The sequence below is a fragment of the Somniosus microcephalus genome, chromosome 7 (genome assembly GCF_052327205.1).
Source record: "Somniosus microcephalus isolate GS21.2 chromosome 7, FLI_Smic_1.0, whole genome shotgun sequence".
NCBI lineage: Eukaryota > Metazoa > Chordata > Chondrichthyes > Squaliformes > Somniosidae > Somniosus > Somniosus microcephalus.
Genome location: NC_140993.1, coordinates 213,999,044 through 214,017,254, shown reverse-complemented (window position 1 = coordinate 214,017,254; position 18,211 = coordinate 213,999,044). Strand labels below are relative to the sequence as shown.

General features: G+C 47.4%; 1 pseudogene; it reads left to right on the top strand.

Annotated features, from left to right (window-relative positions):
- Positions 1–16,089, top strand: part of LOC147115104 (uncharacterized) — an 88,255-nt pseudogene extending 72,166 nt beyond the window's left edge.
- Positions 16,090–18,211: the final 2,122 nt, after the last annotated feature.

Here is an 18,211-nt window from a genome sequence, read left to right as displayed (position 1 = left end):
TGCAGTTTCTGTGAAAAAGGACTTTGTATTTTGGAAAACAGACAGCAAACATTGAATATGCATTACGCCAGATCGTAGATAGATCAAAACCAGTTAGGCCTATACTTGAGGCCATCAAGTTGTCTGCATAAATAATCGGAAACAGCTTATGGGAGCCGTCAAGGCTGGACAGGCCGATTAGAATGCATTAATAACAATACAGCTCGGACATCAGCCCATTAGGTGCGATAAACGGCCATCTAAAAACAGTTAGTTTAGATTGCTATAATCATTTAAACCAGCCCGCCAAAATTGGAACAATGAACTAACCTGATTTGGCGTGCAGATAAGGGGCTTCGAAAGGAGTATAACTGTGGGCCCCGGGTAGCAATCACTCTCTGGACTCTTGACTCTTGCGCTCTTGACTCTGACCTCTCGTCTGGTCTTGGGCTGCCACCACCCATACTCGTACCCTGGACTCGTGGCGGGTTCTCTCCTCGCTCCCCGTAGCAGAGTTTCAGCAACTAATTACACCATACCAATTGCAGGGAAGGGGAACGAGGCCCGAGTCCATAGTCATCCAGGACACCCAGGCCGCAAAAAGGGGCGAGACGAAAGTGAGTAGGCAGTTCAGGACTTATATAGTAACCGAACGAGATGAGACGAAAAGAGACGAAGAAGACGGTAACAACTCGATAAGAGCAGAGCAGGGAAGCGAAAAATGTATTGATGAGGCCAAGCGTCTAGTTATAAGCTGGCGCTTGGTGAGACGAACATCTTGTTGAACACTGCGAAAATGCAGGTGTCCACGGCACGACGAGTATACTGGCGTTCTTACGCTTGGGTAGGAAAATCTAGGCAGTAAAAATTGCCAACTGCCCTATAGGCACAACGTTACCGCCAACGACCGCCCAAGGGAGAAGAGGAGAACCCATCGCGACGAGACGGCGACAGCAGCAGAGGAGAAGAAGGTGTGTTGCAGCAGCAGCTCCAGCACCGTGCCTCTGAAGACCACGTGGCGACGAGGTACCTAAGAGGACAGAAAACCAAACCTCAAAACCTGCATTCGTTAAACAGTTGGCTTTGTTTCGGATTAGTGAGCATGAATTCTGGCCCCTCATAGCTTAATCTAGTTAGGTATAGCGGGTGGGATAAGGATAAGGGGATTGTTAATGTAGTTTGTTTTCCCTCGATGTGCCGTGTGTTCCCCATTCCCTGAATAAGTATAGTTATTTTGTATTTTGCCTGTAATTTATACTAGTGACTTCTCATAAGACTGTTTTATTTTCTGTTTTAATAAAATCTTGGTTTTCTTACATCCAAACCACTTGTCTACTCGAGTTTTTCTGTATCACCACCTGTGCCTAAGTCCAGTGTCTAGAACGCAGGGGCGTGGGAGCGATTCGAACCGCTCACCAACAGTCAGAGGCATAACTGACTGGGCACACGTGCCACACCCGCCACCCCCTACAGAGGTTAGCTGACATTGTTAATGGTTCTCTCTCCTCAGGTACTATCCCCCTCTCCCTCAAATCTGCCATCATTACCCCTCTCCTCAAAAAACCAACCCTTGACCCCTCCGTCCTTGCAAACTACCGCCCCATCTCCAACCTCCCTTTCCTCTCCAAAGGCCTTGAATGTATTGTCACCTCCCAAATCTGTGGCGATCTTTCCCGCAACTCCATGTTTGAATCCTTCCAATCAGGTTTCCGCCCCTGCCACAGTACCGAAACGGCTCTCATCAAAGTCACAAATGACATCCTTTGTGACTGTGACAAAGGTAAACTATCCCTACTCATCCTTCTTGACTTGTCAGCAGCCTTTGACATGGTTGACCACTCCATCCTCCTCCAATGCCTCTACACCATTGTCCAGCTGGGTGGGACTGCACTCGCCTGGTTCCATTCTCATGTATTTAATCGTAGCCAGAGAATCACCTGCAATGGCTTCTCTTCCTGCTCCTGCATCGTTACCTCTGGCATCCCCCAAGGATGTGTCCTTGGCCCCCTCCTATTTCTCATCTACATGCTGCCCCTTGGTGACGTCAATTTCCACATGTACGTTGATTATACCCAGCTCGACCTCACCACAACTTCTCTCGACCACTCCATGGTCTCTAAATTTTCATTCTGCTTGTCCGACATACAGTTCTGGATGAGCAGAAATTTATCCAATTAAATATTGGGAAGACTGAAGCCATTGTTTTCGCTCCCCGCCACAAACTCCATTACCTAGCTATTGATTCCATTCCTCTCCCTAACATCTGTCTGAGGCTGAACCACACTGTTCGCAACCTTGGTGTCATATTTGACCCTGAAATGAGCTTCTAACCACATATCTGTGGCATAACTAAGACCGCCTATTTCCACCTCCATAACATCGCCCGTCTCCACCCTTGCCTCAGCTCATCCGCTGCTGAAACACTCATCCAGGCTTTTGTTACCTCTGGACATGACTATTCCAGTGCACTCCTGGCTGGCCTTCCACGTTCTACCCTCCATAAACTTAAGGTGATCCAAAACTCTACTGCCCGTGTCTTAACTCGCACCAAGTCCCGTTCACCCATCACCCCTGTGCTCACTGACCTATATTGGCTCCCGGTTAAGTAATGCCTTGATTTGAAAATTCTCATCCTTGTTTTCAAATCCCTCCATGGCCTCGCCCCTCCCTATCTCTGTAATCTCCTCCAGCCCCACAACGCCCCCCCACCCTCCCCCGAGATATCTGCGCTCCTCTAATTCTGCCCTCTGAGCATCCCTGGTTATAATCACTCAACCATTGGTGGCTGTGCCTTCTGTTGCCTAGGCCCTAAATCTTTCCGCTTCTCTACCTCTCTTTGCTCCTTTAAGACGCTCCTTAAAACCTACCTCTTTGACCAAGCTTTTGGTCATCTGCCCTAATTTCTACTTATGTGGCTCGGTGTCAAATTTTCTGTTCTATAATACTCCTGTGAAGCACCTTGGGACATTTTACTACATTAAAGGCACTATGGGGGAGCGCACACCAAATCTAGTCACCCCTTAGCACTGTCGCTAACAGTTAGCGCCAATTGATTATCAGCGCCAATTGATTATCACCCCCTGCCTTAACACTTCGTCCTGACAATGACAGAGACAGGAGGCATCAAGCAGGCAGATGGAGGCTCCAGTGGTCATAGTTAATGAGTTGCAGCTGTCAGTTTAGTGCTGTTTCACTGCTTCCTTGTCAGTTTGCGATTGTGAAGGAGTTTAATTCAGTCACTTAAAGGTTCTTTAGTATCAGGAGTGTTGTGGTAGCCTCAGATCAGAGCGACCACGGCTCTCTCAATGGCAGTCACGGTCACAGTTGCCCTCTTTCTTTCTTTACCAGCGGTTCCTTCCAGTCTGCAACAGGAGATATAGCAAACATCTCGCAGTTCGTCGCCCATCGCTGCATCCGGGAGGTCACAGAGGCTGTCTACAGTAGACTACATTCCCTTCCCCATCACCAGAGAGAAGCAGAACAAACGTGCATGTGTCTTTGCCAGGATAGCGGGCTTCCCCATGCTGCAGGGCACCATTGACTGCACCCATGTGGCTTTGCAGGCACCACATAACAATCCTGACATCTTCCACAACCGCAAAGGCTATCATTCACTTAATGTGCAGTTGGTGTGTGACCACAGACAGCTAATTCTCAATGTGAATGCCTACTATCCTGGCAGCAGCCAAAATGCCTTCATCCTGCATTAGCACTCATCCAGCCACCACGTCAATCTCACAACTGGCTGGTCGGAGACACCGGCTATCCATTCTCCACCTAGCTCATGACTCCCCTCCTCAACCCAAGCACTCCTGCCCAACACTCATATAATGAGAGCCATGCTGCCACAAGAAATATCATCAAGCAGACCATCGGGGTGCTTAAGCAATGGTTCCGCTGCCTTGACCGCTCGGGAGGAGCCCTCCAGTTCTCAGTTGAGCGGGTGCCCCATTTTGTCGTGGTCTACTGCATGCTCCACAACTTGGCCATCAGGAGGGCCCAGCCCTTGCCACCAGGGATTGTGGGACCACCTCAGGAAGAGGAAGAGGGAGAAGAGGAGGAGGATAAGGACGAGGAGAAAGAGGAAGATGAGGACGAGGAGGAGGAGGAACAGGACTGTGGTTCCAATAAATTAAACCCCAGATCCCCATTGCTTACCAAATCCCCATCATTGCATCCCTGTCGCAGGCCATATCACAGCGCAAAGCTGAAATGAGAGACACCACAAAATCATCCAAAGCCAATTAATAAATTTATCAATAATTAGTGAACACATATTTACAAAAACAATATTAGCTATTTACCCTTGTGCAATCCCTTAATGCCTCTCGTTACTGTGTCTTTGCCTACTCTAGTGCTCCTACGAAGTGCTGGCCCAGTGGCTGCAGCAGGGCTGGTGGAAGGCTGCTGCGTGTCCGTGCGGGAGACTTCAGATGGCCTTGCAGGGCGCCCTCGACCAGCTCTGGGCCTGGAAGGCCCAGCTGGAGACTGCACCACCTCAGCATGGTTGACAGCAGTCTGGGCTGGCTAGATGACAGGCAGCGATAAGGGCAATGGCGGAGAGGCAGTGGTGGGAGTAGGAACGCTGTCATCCTGAGAGAGGACAGCAGCTTCCTGCTCCACTGACCCACTGCCACTACCCCGGGGCAGCACCTCAGCATCCCTAGCAATCTGTTGGAGCATAGATTGCTGGCCTGCTGCGAAACTGTGAAAGCCCCGGTCAATGGTGGTAGACACAACCATGATGGCAGCAGTCAGAGCTTGTGTGGCATCAAGCTGAGACTGCAGGAGGGATGGCACCAAGCATAGACTGCATTACAGCACTAAGACATAGCATCACTTCCGCCTGTGCTGCAGTAGAAGCTGCCAGATCGCCCTTCACACGCGGCATCAGGTCTGGGTCGCCACGGTCTCTCTGGGAGTCCACCACCCTTTGCAGACTGGAAATGATGGGCTTCATGGTGTGCGCAGAGCTCTGTGCAATGTTGGAGAGGGTCTCCTCCTCACGCCTTATCATTGCCGAGAGGCTCTCGGGCACCCTTGCCATTGCACCTATCATCTCCGTGTGCATGTCCATTGTTGTGTTTTGAGTTTTGTTTCAATTAAGTTTGTCCCAGTTCCCGGGTGTTACCTGAAGGGGGTGCTGGGGGGCTCGGTTTTACTTTGTCTTTCACTTTCAGTTTTGGGTTCTGCCATGCAGACAATGTGCTGTAATGTCCACCCATTTACTCAGTAAATAGTAAAAGGTACATTCCGTCTCCTCTATTCATTACTGTTCGGTCAAGATGCAATACTGGCAACGAGGCGGCTGTTGAACTCTCTAGAAGGACGGAGATAGACATGCGAACCTACAGCCGTGATATTGGAAATTGCGACAAGCGGGCCACTCAGCTAGCAACATCAATGGCATTTTGATAGTTGGCTAGCTGCGACGTAGACGGCGGACAGAGTATTGTGCGGGCCAGGCAACTACCGTGAGTGTAGCTACCGTAACTCTGGCCGGAGAAAAAGAATTTTTAAAAAAAAGAAGAAAAAGTCCGTGGATCTTAAAGGGGCAGTGCACATTAAAACTATGATGACCTTGGGACGTATTGAAGAGTTCTCTGGGGATAAGGACAGTTCATGGGAGGAATACGCAGAAAGACTGGAGTGTTTCTTTGAGGCCAATAATATTGACAAAGAGAAGAAGCGCTCAGTGTTGCTAAGTGTATGCGGAGCTGCTACTTACTCCGTCCTGCGTTCATTGGTGGCTCCTCATAAACCTAGTGAGGTGGATTATGCTGATTTGATTGAGAAGCTGCAGAAACATTTTAACCCAAAACCCTCAGAGATTGTGCAGCGTTTCCATTTTCACAATTGTAAACAACAGCCTGGACAATCTATTTCAAGTTACATTGCTGAGTTGAGGAAACGCTCATTACATTGTAATTTTGGTGACCATTTAGACAATATGCTCCATGATCGGATTGTGTGTGGAGTGCGGGACTTGGCATTGCAGAGACAGCTGTTAGCGGAGAAGGCCCTGACGTTCCGACTGGCCAAGGAGAAGGCTTTAGCAGCAGAGGCTGCATCGATGAACACACGTATGCTCCATACAGAGGCAGCACCATCTCAGGCCGCCGAGGAGGTGCACAAGACCACACACACAGCTGCTGCTGCGAGAGACATGGAGGCAACTAAAGAGACAGGAAGAAAATGTTTCCGCTGTGGGGCTCTCCATGGTTCCACTACATGCAAATTTGTGTCAGCGGTATGTCATTTCTGTAAGAAAAGAGGACACATAGCTCGTGTCTGCATGAAGAAAGCTCAGGCTGCTGCAGCAGAGCCAACACAAGCATCGCAGACACACACCCTGACACTGGAGGACAACGATGAGTACACAGTGTATACCACGGAAGCTGAGCAGCTACCCCACAGATGGTGGGGATACACGGCAAATGTGATCATGAATGGGGCACCACTCTGCATGGAGGTGGATTCAGGCTCAGCGTGTTCGTTGATAAATGAAGAGACTTACAATAGGCTGTGGCCAAGTGAACCCCCGGCGATGGCTCAAGTCAGTGACGTGTTACGGCAGTGGTCCCAAGCTCAACTCCAGGTGCTGGGTATGATTCATGTGGAAGTTAAGTATCAGGCAGTCAAGGACACACTTTATGTGGTGGCGGGGCAGGGCACAAGCCTGCTGGGCAGAGATTGGTTTGAGCCCCTCGGTATTGAAGTGACAGGAGTACACACGGTACAGTGACAGCCCATAATGCCTATGTTGGAGAACTATGAAGAGGTTTTTGGTGAGTTCGGGGCCTGTCGGGGACCGCCAGTCTCAATCGAAGTGGACCCAGGGGTAGCGCCTAAGTTCGTCAAGACGCGACCAGTTCCTTTTGCGTTGCGCAAGAAGGTGGATGAGGCCCTGGATAAGCTGGTGAACCAAGGGGTTCTCTTGCCAGTGAAGAACTCCCATTGGGCCACCCCTATCGTGCCCATTGCAAAGTAGGATGGGGGCCTGCGAATCTGTGGAGATTACAGATGTACGGTTAATACTGCTGTGTTACCAGATGTGTATCCCTTACCAACAGTTACAGAGCTGTTTTCAACACTGGCTGGAGGCACTCTGTTCACCAAGCTGGATCTCAAGCAAGCATACCAGCAACTGGTCCTGGATGAAGAGTCAGCCGAGCTGTTGACAATCAACACCCACAGAGGACTTTTCCGAGCCACAAGGCTGCAGTTTGGGGTGTCTATGGCTGTGGCAATCTTTCAGAGGTTCATGGACACCCTGTTGGCTGGTGTTCCGGGAGTTCAGCCTTACTTGGATGACATACTGGTTACAGGCAAGACACAGGAAGCCCATGATGAGCAGCTGCAGGAAGTACTACGCCGGCTGGCTGAGGTAGGACTACGCCTTCAGAAGGAGAGATGTGTGTTCGCTGCCAATGGGGTGGAGTTCTTGGGATTCCGAGTAGACAAAGATGGTGTGCATCCGACTACAGAGAAGGTGGAGGCTATCAGGAGCGCTCCCACCCCCAAGAACAAGACCGAACTGCAGGCATTCCTCGGACTGTTAAACTTCTACAGTTGTTTTCTCAAGGGCAAAGCCACAATCTTAGAGCCACTGCACAGGCTGTTAGACCAAGCAACAGTGTGGAACTGGACCTCAGCTCATGAAACAGCCTACAGACAGGCAAAGGAACTGCTACAAGCAGATAAGGTTCTGGCACACTATGATGAAAACAAGCCATTGGTGTTGGTGTGTGATGCCTCACCATACGGGCTGGGAGCTCTGTTGGGTCACATAGAGCCAGATGGCCGGGAAGCACCTATCAGTTTTGCCTCAAGAACACTCTCAACAACAGAACGTAATTACGCCCAGATTGACAAGGAGGCCCTAGCCATCATATTTGGGGTAAAGAAGTTCAGCCAGTACCTGTTAGGGAGACAGTTCGTCATCTACACAGACCACAAGCCACTCTTGGGGCTCCTGCATCACTCCAAGCCCATGCCCCAGATCATATCACCGCGTATGTGCTTCGGTGGAGTCTGATGTTGGGCGCCTACAGTTATGAACTTTGCTACAGGCCTGGGAAGATGCTGGCTAATGCTGATGCTCTGAGTCGCTTGCCTTTGAACCGGCCGATGGCTGAGACGCCACCACCCCTGGAGGTGCTGCTACTGGAGGAGGTTCCGGAGACCCCACTCCATGCCCAGCGGATTGGCAGCCTCACACAGAAAGATCCAGTCTTATCACGGGTGCTATGCTGGCTGCTGCATGGCTGGCCCTCCGAGGTCCAGGAGGAGCATTTCAAGCCCTGCGTTCAGAGGCATCATGAAATGTCTGCACACAAGAACTGCGTGCTCTGGGGAAGCCGTGTGGTGGTTCCTGCCGCCGCAAGAGAGGAGGTGCTGAAAATGCTGCATGACTCACACCCTGGGATTGTACACATGAAGGCGTTGGCGAGAAGCTACGTCTGGTGGCCGGGGTTGGACCGAGACGTGGAGGAGGTGGTAAAGAGCTGTGAGACATGTCAGCTGACTCGCCATAGCCCATCCAAGGCTCCCCTTCAGCCCTGGGAGTGGACCACTCGTAAATGGTCAAGACTCCACATTGACTTTGCAGGGCCATTTCAGGGGAAGGTCTTTTTGATAGTGGTGGATTCTCATTCGAAATGGCTGGAGGTGGCTATCATGAGCTCCATGACATCCAGTGCAGTGATCAACGCGTTGCGTTTGCTGTTTGCCACACATGGGGTCCCCGACGTGCTGGTTTCGGACAATGGAGCAGCCTTCACGTCAGCGGAGTTCAAGTCTTTTGCAGGCAGAAACTGGATCCGCCACGTGACCTCAGCGCCCTATCACCCCTCCTCTAATGGGCAGGCAGAGAGGATGGTGCAAACCACAAAAGAGGCACTGGTGAGGATATCGGTGGGGGACTGGCAAACCAGATTGGCCAGGTTCCTGTTATCACAGCATACCACACCAAACTCAGCAACGGGGAAGAGTCCTGCCGAGATGCTGATGGGTCGCCAGCTGGCGACTGCACTGGACCGGCTACACCCGGACTACAGGGATGAGATGCACACAAAGCAAGAGGAGCTGGCTAAGAAGCACCAGGGCACCGCCAGGCAGTTCGAGCCGTCAGAGACTGTGTTTGCCCGTTGCTATGCAGGAGGAGACAAATGGATGCCTGCCGTGGTGGAGCAGGCCACTGGTCCCCTGTCGTACAGCGTCCATACACCTGATGGCCAGCTACACAGATGCCACGTAGACCAGCTACAGGGTCGTACTCCGGTGAGAGTAACAGAGACGTCACAGGCTAGGCCATTGTCTCCGCCACCTCTGCCAGGCAGTGACGGCCTGCTTCCTGCAACAACGATGGAAGCCACATCGACAGAAGGTGTCACGGAGTCATCAGCCACGGAGGAAGATTTTCCTGCGGCTAGCAGTGGCACCCTGACTATGCCTGTCCAGCGGCGCTCAAGTCGGGTTAGATTCCGTCCCAGACGCCTGGAGGACTAAGGGGTTTTATCTGGGGGAAGGAGTGTTGTGCTTTGAGTTTTGCTTCAATTAAGTTTGTCCCAGTTACCGGGTGTTGCCTGAAGGGGGTGCTGGGGGGCTCGGTTTTACTTTGTCTTTCACTTTCAGTTTTGGGTTCTGCCATGCAGACAATGTGCTGTAATGTCCACCCACTTACTCAGTAAATAGTAAAAGGTACATTCCGTCTCCTCTATTCATTACTGTTCGGTCAAGATGCAATACCCATCACCCTTCTTCTAAAGGCCTCCCCGTCGAGGTCCTCATCTGAGTCCTGTGCAGCAGAACTCGCATGCGAACCCGCCCTCTGGGGAGCTGGCCCCCAAGCTACCCTTTCCCCCTGGTCTTGCTGCAGCCCGCTCGCCCCCGGTGCATCACCCTGTGAAGTTCCCGCTATTATATTAGCCTCTAAAAAACGCGTAGTGCCAGTATCTGAGCTGGTGCCTGTGGGTGGAGACATGTAGTGTGTTCTTCGTCCTCCTCTTCTCCTGACGCGCAGCCCAGGACCGGCTTTTTCAATGTAAAGTTTCTGCGCAAAACTGTGAATGGGCCATGCACCCAAAAAAAGAGGGAACATTGGTTGTAGAGTGTTTGGTCACCTTTCAGTCCTGAAAATATTTACCCTGTCACATTCTTAATCCTCCTTTATACATGTTATATTCCCTCATCAAACTGGTATTAGTCATCACAAGCCTATCTCAGCACAGGCAGTGGGCTGTTTGTCCAATACAGCATTCCCAATGTGCTCTGGAAAATCCAGAAGTGATAATGGTAATTCGACGTCTCACTACAGTCTCATTGCTTACTCATGTGGGCACCACTTCTTGGTATGGTATGTGGGCGGGTGGCGGAGCTGCAACATTTATCTCTTAATTATCTTATAATGATGGATTTTATACACAGCCAGATGATTTTCTAATTAGAAATGTGATTGAAGATCACCTGCCTGTTGTAAACAGCTTCCATCAGGCTTGGTATTAAACCAATGACACAGGTCAGGACATCTTTTTGGAGCTGGCTTCTCTTCAAAATAGTGCATTTCAATTTTTTTCTGTATGGTATCCCCCTGCAAAATATTGACACGTTCCCAGGTACCCACTATCCGAACATCCAAATGCTACCTAAAGGAAAACAGCTCTATCAATGCACAAAAGATGTTTATTAGTATTTGTATTAGTAAACAGCACCAGATGGCAGGAGTGTGGGGGCTGGACATTTGGCAGCAGGAGGTCACGTGATGAAACCTGCAGGAATACATTCAACCACAGTTGGCAACCTTAGGTGGAGTGGGGCAGTTCTCTACTTTAATTTTCCTCTGTGTGCATTTGTGGTTACCCAAAAAAAACCAGAACCCTGCACAGACTAGAGCATCTATGAGGGTCCCAGGGGCAAGCTGAAGGTTTCTGGAAGCCACAAGTTAATTACATCTCTATACCACCACCAGCCACCCCCCCACCCCCCCCCTCCCCCCCAACCGAATATTCCTTGGGCTGCAGTTATGCTGCTGCTTCTGCCAGGGGGCGAGCCTGCACCAAGGGTGTCCCAGGCTTGTGCAAACGGTCCAGGACAGGACAATTGAGCACACTCCTCCCCTCACAGGTGCAGTGCACCTCTGGTGCACTCCATTTGCTTAACATCCACAGGCAGGGGTCCTGAGAGGAAAATTGTCTGGGGGAATATGGAATTGTCATAACACTGTACTGTGGAGGGTGGTGTGCCCAGCCACACATGAAAAAACATTTGATGACTGTAAGGACCCCTTGAGATCCCTTTCTGGACCCCACTTTGAAAACCTGTGTTGTAAAGGCCTTAAATCAGATCCAAATCTAGTTATAATAAGTGTTTTAACAGCTGCGATCACTGAGGTAAAAGGAGCTGAGGTTTTGGCACGGAAATTGGAACTTACAGGTACCAGAAAAGCACACTTCACAAATTTGACTGGCTCTCTGCTAGAGCAGGTACTTGTGTTGGCAGCAGGTCATGTTTGGATCATGATGACTACCAAAAGAGAGTATGGTATCATAATCAGAAGGATAATGAAGAAGGCACAATAACATTTGGAAATCATGAAAGTCATGAGAATTAGTGAACAGAATGCAAACAGTATTCTGATTCATAATGGAGAGTTGACCCCCTTCTTTGGTCAACCAATAGAGTTAGAACTGACCTGTTGCTGTAGATACAGCTGACACAATGATATGCCTTAAGTGAAGTTATCATCAAAGGTACACAATATAAAGAGAAGTTTGTAGAATGTGAATGATTGAGTGCACAGGCTGGGAAACCTTCTGCAGAAGAGAGCTGGGATGTCTACAAATGGGAGCATAATGTTATTTGAAAATTGGAGAATGAAATCTCTTTTTAACATTACTGTGTGGCTAATTGGGGATTTTACATAGCAAAAATGAACTTTCCACTCACCAACAAAACAGATTAACCAGTCATTGAATTAATTTGTTATTTGTTGGACCTTGCTGTGTGCAAATTGGCTGCCACTTTCGCCTACATTAAAATTAGTGATTAATTGGCCAAAAGGCGTGTAGAATGTCCCAAGGATATGAAAGGCACTATTTTTTTATTTGTTCCTGCGATGTGGGTGTTGCGGGCTGGCCAGCATTTATAGCCCATCCCTAATTGCCCTTGAGAAGGTGGTGGTGAGCTCCCTTCACAAGGACGATTAGGGATGGGCAATATGGATAAGGGGGAACCAGTGGATGTAGTGTATTTGAATTTTCAGAAGGCATTCGATAAGGTGCCACACAAAAGGTTATTAAACAAAATTAGGGCTCATGGGATTGGGGGTAATATATTAGCATGGATTGAGGATTGGTTAATGAACAGAAAACAGAGAGTAGGAATAAACCAGACTTTTTCAGGTTGGCAGGCTGTAAATAGTGGGGTACCACAAGGATCGGTGCTTGGGCCTCAGCTATTTACAATCTATATTAATGACTTAGATGAAGGGACTGAGTGTAACGTATTCAAGTTTGCTGATGATACAAAGTTAGGTGGGAAAGTAAGCTGTGAAGAGGACACAAAGAGGCTGCAGAGAGATATAGACAGGTTGACTGAGTGGGCAAGAACATGGCAAATGGAATACAATGTGGGAAAGTGGGAAGTTATCCACTTTGGTAGGAAAAACAAAAAAGCAGAATATTTTTTGAATGGTGAGAGACTGAGAAATGTTGGTGTTCAGAGGGACCTGGGTGACCTTGTACACAAATCATAGAATGTTAACATGCAGGTACAGCAAGCAATTAGGAAAGCAAATGGTATGTTAGCCTTTGTAACAAAGGGATTAGAGTATAAGAGTAAAGAAGTCTTACTACAATTATACAGGGCTTTGGTGATGCCACACCTGGAGTACTGTCTGTGTACAGTTCTGGTCTCCTTTCCTAAAGAAAGACATACTTGCCTTAAAGGGAGTGCAGTGAAGGTTCACTAGACTGATTCCTGGGATGAGGGGATTGCCCAATGAGGAGAGATTGAGTAGACTAGACCTATATTCCCTAGAGTTTAGAAGAATGAGAGATAATCTAATTGAAACATATAAAATTCTTAAGGGGCTTGACAAGGTTAATGCTGGGAAAATGTTTCCCCTGGCTGGGGAATCTTAAACACGAAGTCACAGTCTCAGAATAAGGGGTAGGCCATTTAGGACAGAAATGAGGAGAAATTTTTTCACTTAAAGGGTTGTAAATCTTTGGAATTCTCTACCCTAGAGAGCTGTGGATTAAGTATATTAAAGACAGAGGTTGATACTTTTTTGGGAACGAAGGTAATTAAGGGATATGGGGATAGTGCGGGAAGGTGGAGATGAGGGAGAAGATCAACCATGATCTTGTTGAATGGCAGAGCAGGCTCGAAGGGCCAAATGGCCTACTCCAGCTCCTATTTCTTATGTTCTAATGTTCTTGAACTGCTGCAGTCCATTTGGTGAAGATACTCCCACCGTGCTGTTAGGGAGGGAGTTCCAGGATTTTGACCCAGCGACGATGAAGGATCAGCGATATATTTCCAAGTCAGGATGGCGTGTGACTTGGAGGGGAACTTGGAGGTGATGGTGTTCCCATGCGCTGCTGGCCTGTCCTGCTAGGTGGTAGAGGTCGCGGGTTTGGGAGGTGCTGTTGAAGAAGATTTAAATCTAGTTCATTTAAATGCTAGTTTTTTCTTTTTCAGGCCTGTGGGGGTGGAGATGATTTGCTGCATTAGGTTGCAGTCTTCAACATTAGTTGCATGCTATGATTGCAAATGCACTGTAGCAAGTATGCCACAGCTTGTTTTGTCCTTCTGCTCTTTTCAGAAGAGGGTGGCAGTACGTTGGTGGCCCAAGAGGCTGGGAGGGAAGAGATGGGGTCGCCCCCACTTCAGCAATCACCCCACCTGGTACTTTGACAAGGCACATCCCTTAGCTCAAGCATTTCTTTCACAAAAAGCTTCCGTTGAGCAAACAGCAACTCACCTTTCAATTAGACACTTTACAGCCTTCTAGACTCATAAATGAGTTCAACAATTTCAGATCATAAGGACATAAGAATTAGGAGCAGGAGTAGGCCACCTGGCTCATCAATTCTGCTACACCATTCCATAAGATCATGGCTGAACTTTTACATCAACTCCACTTTCCCACCTTATCCCCATATCCCTTTATTCCCTTAGTGCCCAAAAATCTTTCAATCTATGTCTTGAATATACTCATCAACTGAGCCTCCACAGCCCCCTGAGGCAGAGAATTCCAAAGATTCACCACCCTCTGAGTGAAGAAATTCCTCCTCATCTCAGCCCTAACTGGCTGACCCTTTATCCTGAGACTATGACCCCTAGTTCTTAACTCTCCAGCCAGGGGAAACAACCTCTCAGCATCTGTCAAGCCCTCTCAGAATTTTATATGTTGCAATGAGCTCAACTCTCAGTCTTCTAAACTCCAGAGAATACAGGCCCAGTCTACTCAATCTCTCCTTTCTTGGGGAAGGAGACCAAAACTGTACAGAGCACGCCTTATCATATTATGATTTTCCAAGTGTCCTGTTACCATGTCCTTAATAATAGATTCTAACATTTTCCCTACTACTGATGTCAAGCTAACTGGCCTATAGTTCCCTGTTTTCTCTCTCCCTCCTTTCTTGAACAGCAGGGTTACATTTGCTACCTTCCAATCCACAGGGGCCATTTTAGAATCTAGGGAATTCTGGAAGATCAAAACCAATGCATCCACTATCTCTGCAGCTACTTCTTTTAGAACCCTAGGATGTAGGCCATCAGTTCCTGGGGAATTGTCAGCTTTTAATCCCATTAATTTCTCCAGTACCTTTTCTTTACTAATATTAAATACTTTAAGTTCCTCACTCACATTAGACCCCTGCTTTTGCACAATTTCCAGTATGTTCTTTGTGCCTTCTGCTGTGAAGACAGACACAAAATATTTGTTTAACATCTCTGCCATTTCCCTATTCCCCATTATAATTTCTCCTGTCTCTGCCTTTAAGGGGCCCATGTTTACTTTTGCTAATCTCTCCTTTTTACATACTTTCAAAAGCTCTTACAATCTGTTTTTATATTTCTTGTTAGTTTACTCTCATATTCTATTTCCTCCCTCTTTATCACTTTTTTGATCATCATTTGCTGATTTTTAAAACCCTCCCAATCCTCAGGCTTACTGCTCTTTTTGGCAACATTGTAAGTCTCTTTTAACCTAATGGTATCCTTAACTTCTCTAGTTAGCCATGTTTGTACCACTTTTCCAATTAGCTCTGTAATTGGCTTTCTTTAAATTTAAGACCCAAGTTTTGGACTTAGCCACATCACTCCAACTTAATATGAAATTCTATCATATTATGATCACTCTTCCCCAGAGGATCCTTTAGTATAAGATTACTAATTAACCCTGTCTCATTACACAATACTTGATTTAAATTAACTGTCCCCTAATTGGTTTCTCAACATATTGTTCTAGAAAACTGTCTCGAATGTATTCAATGAACTTGTCCTCCAAGCTACTTTTGCCAATTTGGTTTGCCCAGTCTATATGAAGGTTAAAATCCCCCAGGATTATTGCATTACCCTTGTTATATGCTCCTCTAACTGCTACTCCCATTTTTTCATACAGCAGCTGTTGATAATGTATCTGCTGTTGCCATTTACACCTCCTCTAGACCCATCTTTTGTTTCTTTACTTGTCTTAGTACCACCCACTTTTGCCTTGCACCATCATCCCTTTTCTCATTTAATCTCTCCTGCCTTCCCTTTTGTTCTTTCCTCCCCTCCCCCCTTTCCCTGCCTCTGTACCTGCTTAAAACCTGTTACATCGCTAACTATTTCCAGCTATGATGAAAGATCATCGACCTGAAACATTAACACTGTCTCTCCCTCCACCAATGCTGCCTGACTTGCTGAGTATTTCCAGCATTTTCTGTTTTTATTTCAGTATCCACTTTTGTATTAGTCTTTAAGGCTCCTTCTGGGGGTTCCTGTTGCTTGCTGCAACTTCTGTGTTGCCTAGGAAGAGATGTCTTTGAAGACATCCTTGGAATGGAGAATGCTAAAGGGCCACTGAGCTCCTTGGAGGACAGTTTGAGTAACATTTAGTTGCGATGCAGGAGTGCCTGGCCCAAATATCCAGCAATGTATCCCAGTTAGCTAGAACCATGAGCAGAGATGCTGATATGGTGCAATCATCAAGCAAGAAGGTAGAACAGGGTGATGGAATTAGAGGATGGAGTCTGGGGAGAGCCCAGGTGATGGCAATGTGGAGCTTTGGCTCAATAAGGACGCGGGCATTGACATTCAGACATGATTTAGGTTGATTAGGGGAAGGCTGATTAGAAGAGTATTAAAGAAATTGAGCCTCAAAATGTAAATGCATGAAATAGAGTCTCAGCAGCAACGGGGAGGGGAATTGGCAGGGGTGAGAGAGGATTCGAAGGTGGATGAATGTGGTCTTGGTAATGCAACAGGTGTGTGTTCCCCAGCAGGTTGGCTGCTGGTATAAAGTCAAAGCTATGCTCAGAGCTTATGTTGATTATTCAAATGAGTTGAACCTACAAGATTAGGCACAGCCACCTCAGTGTAAAGTGCTGGCTTGGCCTGGCGAGCATGCCATTTCGAGTACAGAATTTACTGAAATCATGAAATCAGAGCTGAAATGTCAACTCCGAAAAAAATATGAATAGAACCAGGAGGAAGCAGTGCCATGAAGGCAGCTGAGAGATTGAAAAGTATAGGGATGAAAAAGGACTTAATCATTGACTATAGCTTTCCTATGAGAGGCCGTGTGGTAATAGTACTGCAAAGGACAAGTAGAAGAGGTAGTTGTTGAGCAACCTCCTTTCTCTTCTGGTTCACAACAACACGTTTCGCGTAAGCACAAGACATCATAGTGGAGTATACGCAACAGACTTTATTGATATACAGTAAAGGTGACCAGTCTTAACTGCATACAAAGAGTTTCTGTATCTTTCGAGTACTCTCTGACAAACTGTTGAAAATCATGATCCTTCATACACCATATTTTAACTTCAAAGGAAAATGTCAAAATGACATATCTATTTCCCAAATCCTCCGAAAACAGATTATCTATGTAAACAGTGCAATTGTTTACCTCAGAACCATTTCCCTTAAACAAAACTTCCTTTACCTAGAGTTATCTTTAGCAAATGGACTCACTGCCACTGTTTTATTGCCCCACACTTATTTCCTTACACAAGCACTTTATATATCAGAAGTCAAGCCAGGCTTTCTCCTCACCACACTTCAATGTCATCCTGTTTATATCGGAAAGCCTGACAATGCAATCCTTTTACGGCACTTCAATGTCATCCTGTTTAACAAAGAAGTTTGACTGTTAAACTTTGAACTCCCCAAGATGCCCAACATACATCTCTCCAGGATATTCAACATATCCACCAATTCTTTTTCTTCTTCTGATGCATGCTCGGTTCCGAGGGATTGCCTAAGAAGAAGAAGAAGCTCAGTGAAATTCAGTGTAATTCTAGTCCATAGGTGCTGAACTATGTTTTAACTTTCACCCATCATTCATAGAAACATAGAATCATAGAAGATAGGAGCAGGAGTAGGCCATTCGGCCCCTTGAGCCTGCTCCGCCACTTAATGAGATCATGGCCGATCATCCAAATTTAGTGCCCTGTCCCTGCTTTCTCCCCATATCCCTTGATCCCTTTAGCCTTAAGAAATATATCTAACTCCTTCTTGAATATATTTAATGAATTGGCCTCTACTGCCTTCTGTGGTAGAGAATTCCACAGGTTCACCACTCTCTGGGTGAAGGAATTCCTCCTCATCTCTGTCCTAAATGGCTTACCCCTTATCCTTAGACTGTGACCACTGGTTCTGGACTCCCCCACCATCGGGAACATCCTTCCAGCATCTAGTCTGTCTAGTCCTGTTAGAATTTATTAAGTTTCAATGAGATCCGCTCTCATTCCTCTAAACTCCAGCGAATATAAGCCCAATCGACCCAATCTCTCCTCATACGTCATTCCTGCCATCGCAGGTATCAGTCTGGTGAATCTTCGCTGCACTCCCTCCATGGCAAGAACATCCTTCCTCAGATAAGACGACCAAAACTGCACACAATACTCAAGGTGTGGTCTCACCAAGGCCCTGTACAACTGCAGCAAGACATCCTTGCTCCTGTACTCGAATCCTCTCACTATGAAGGCCAACATACCTTCTTAACCGCCTGCTGCAC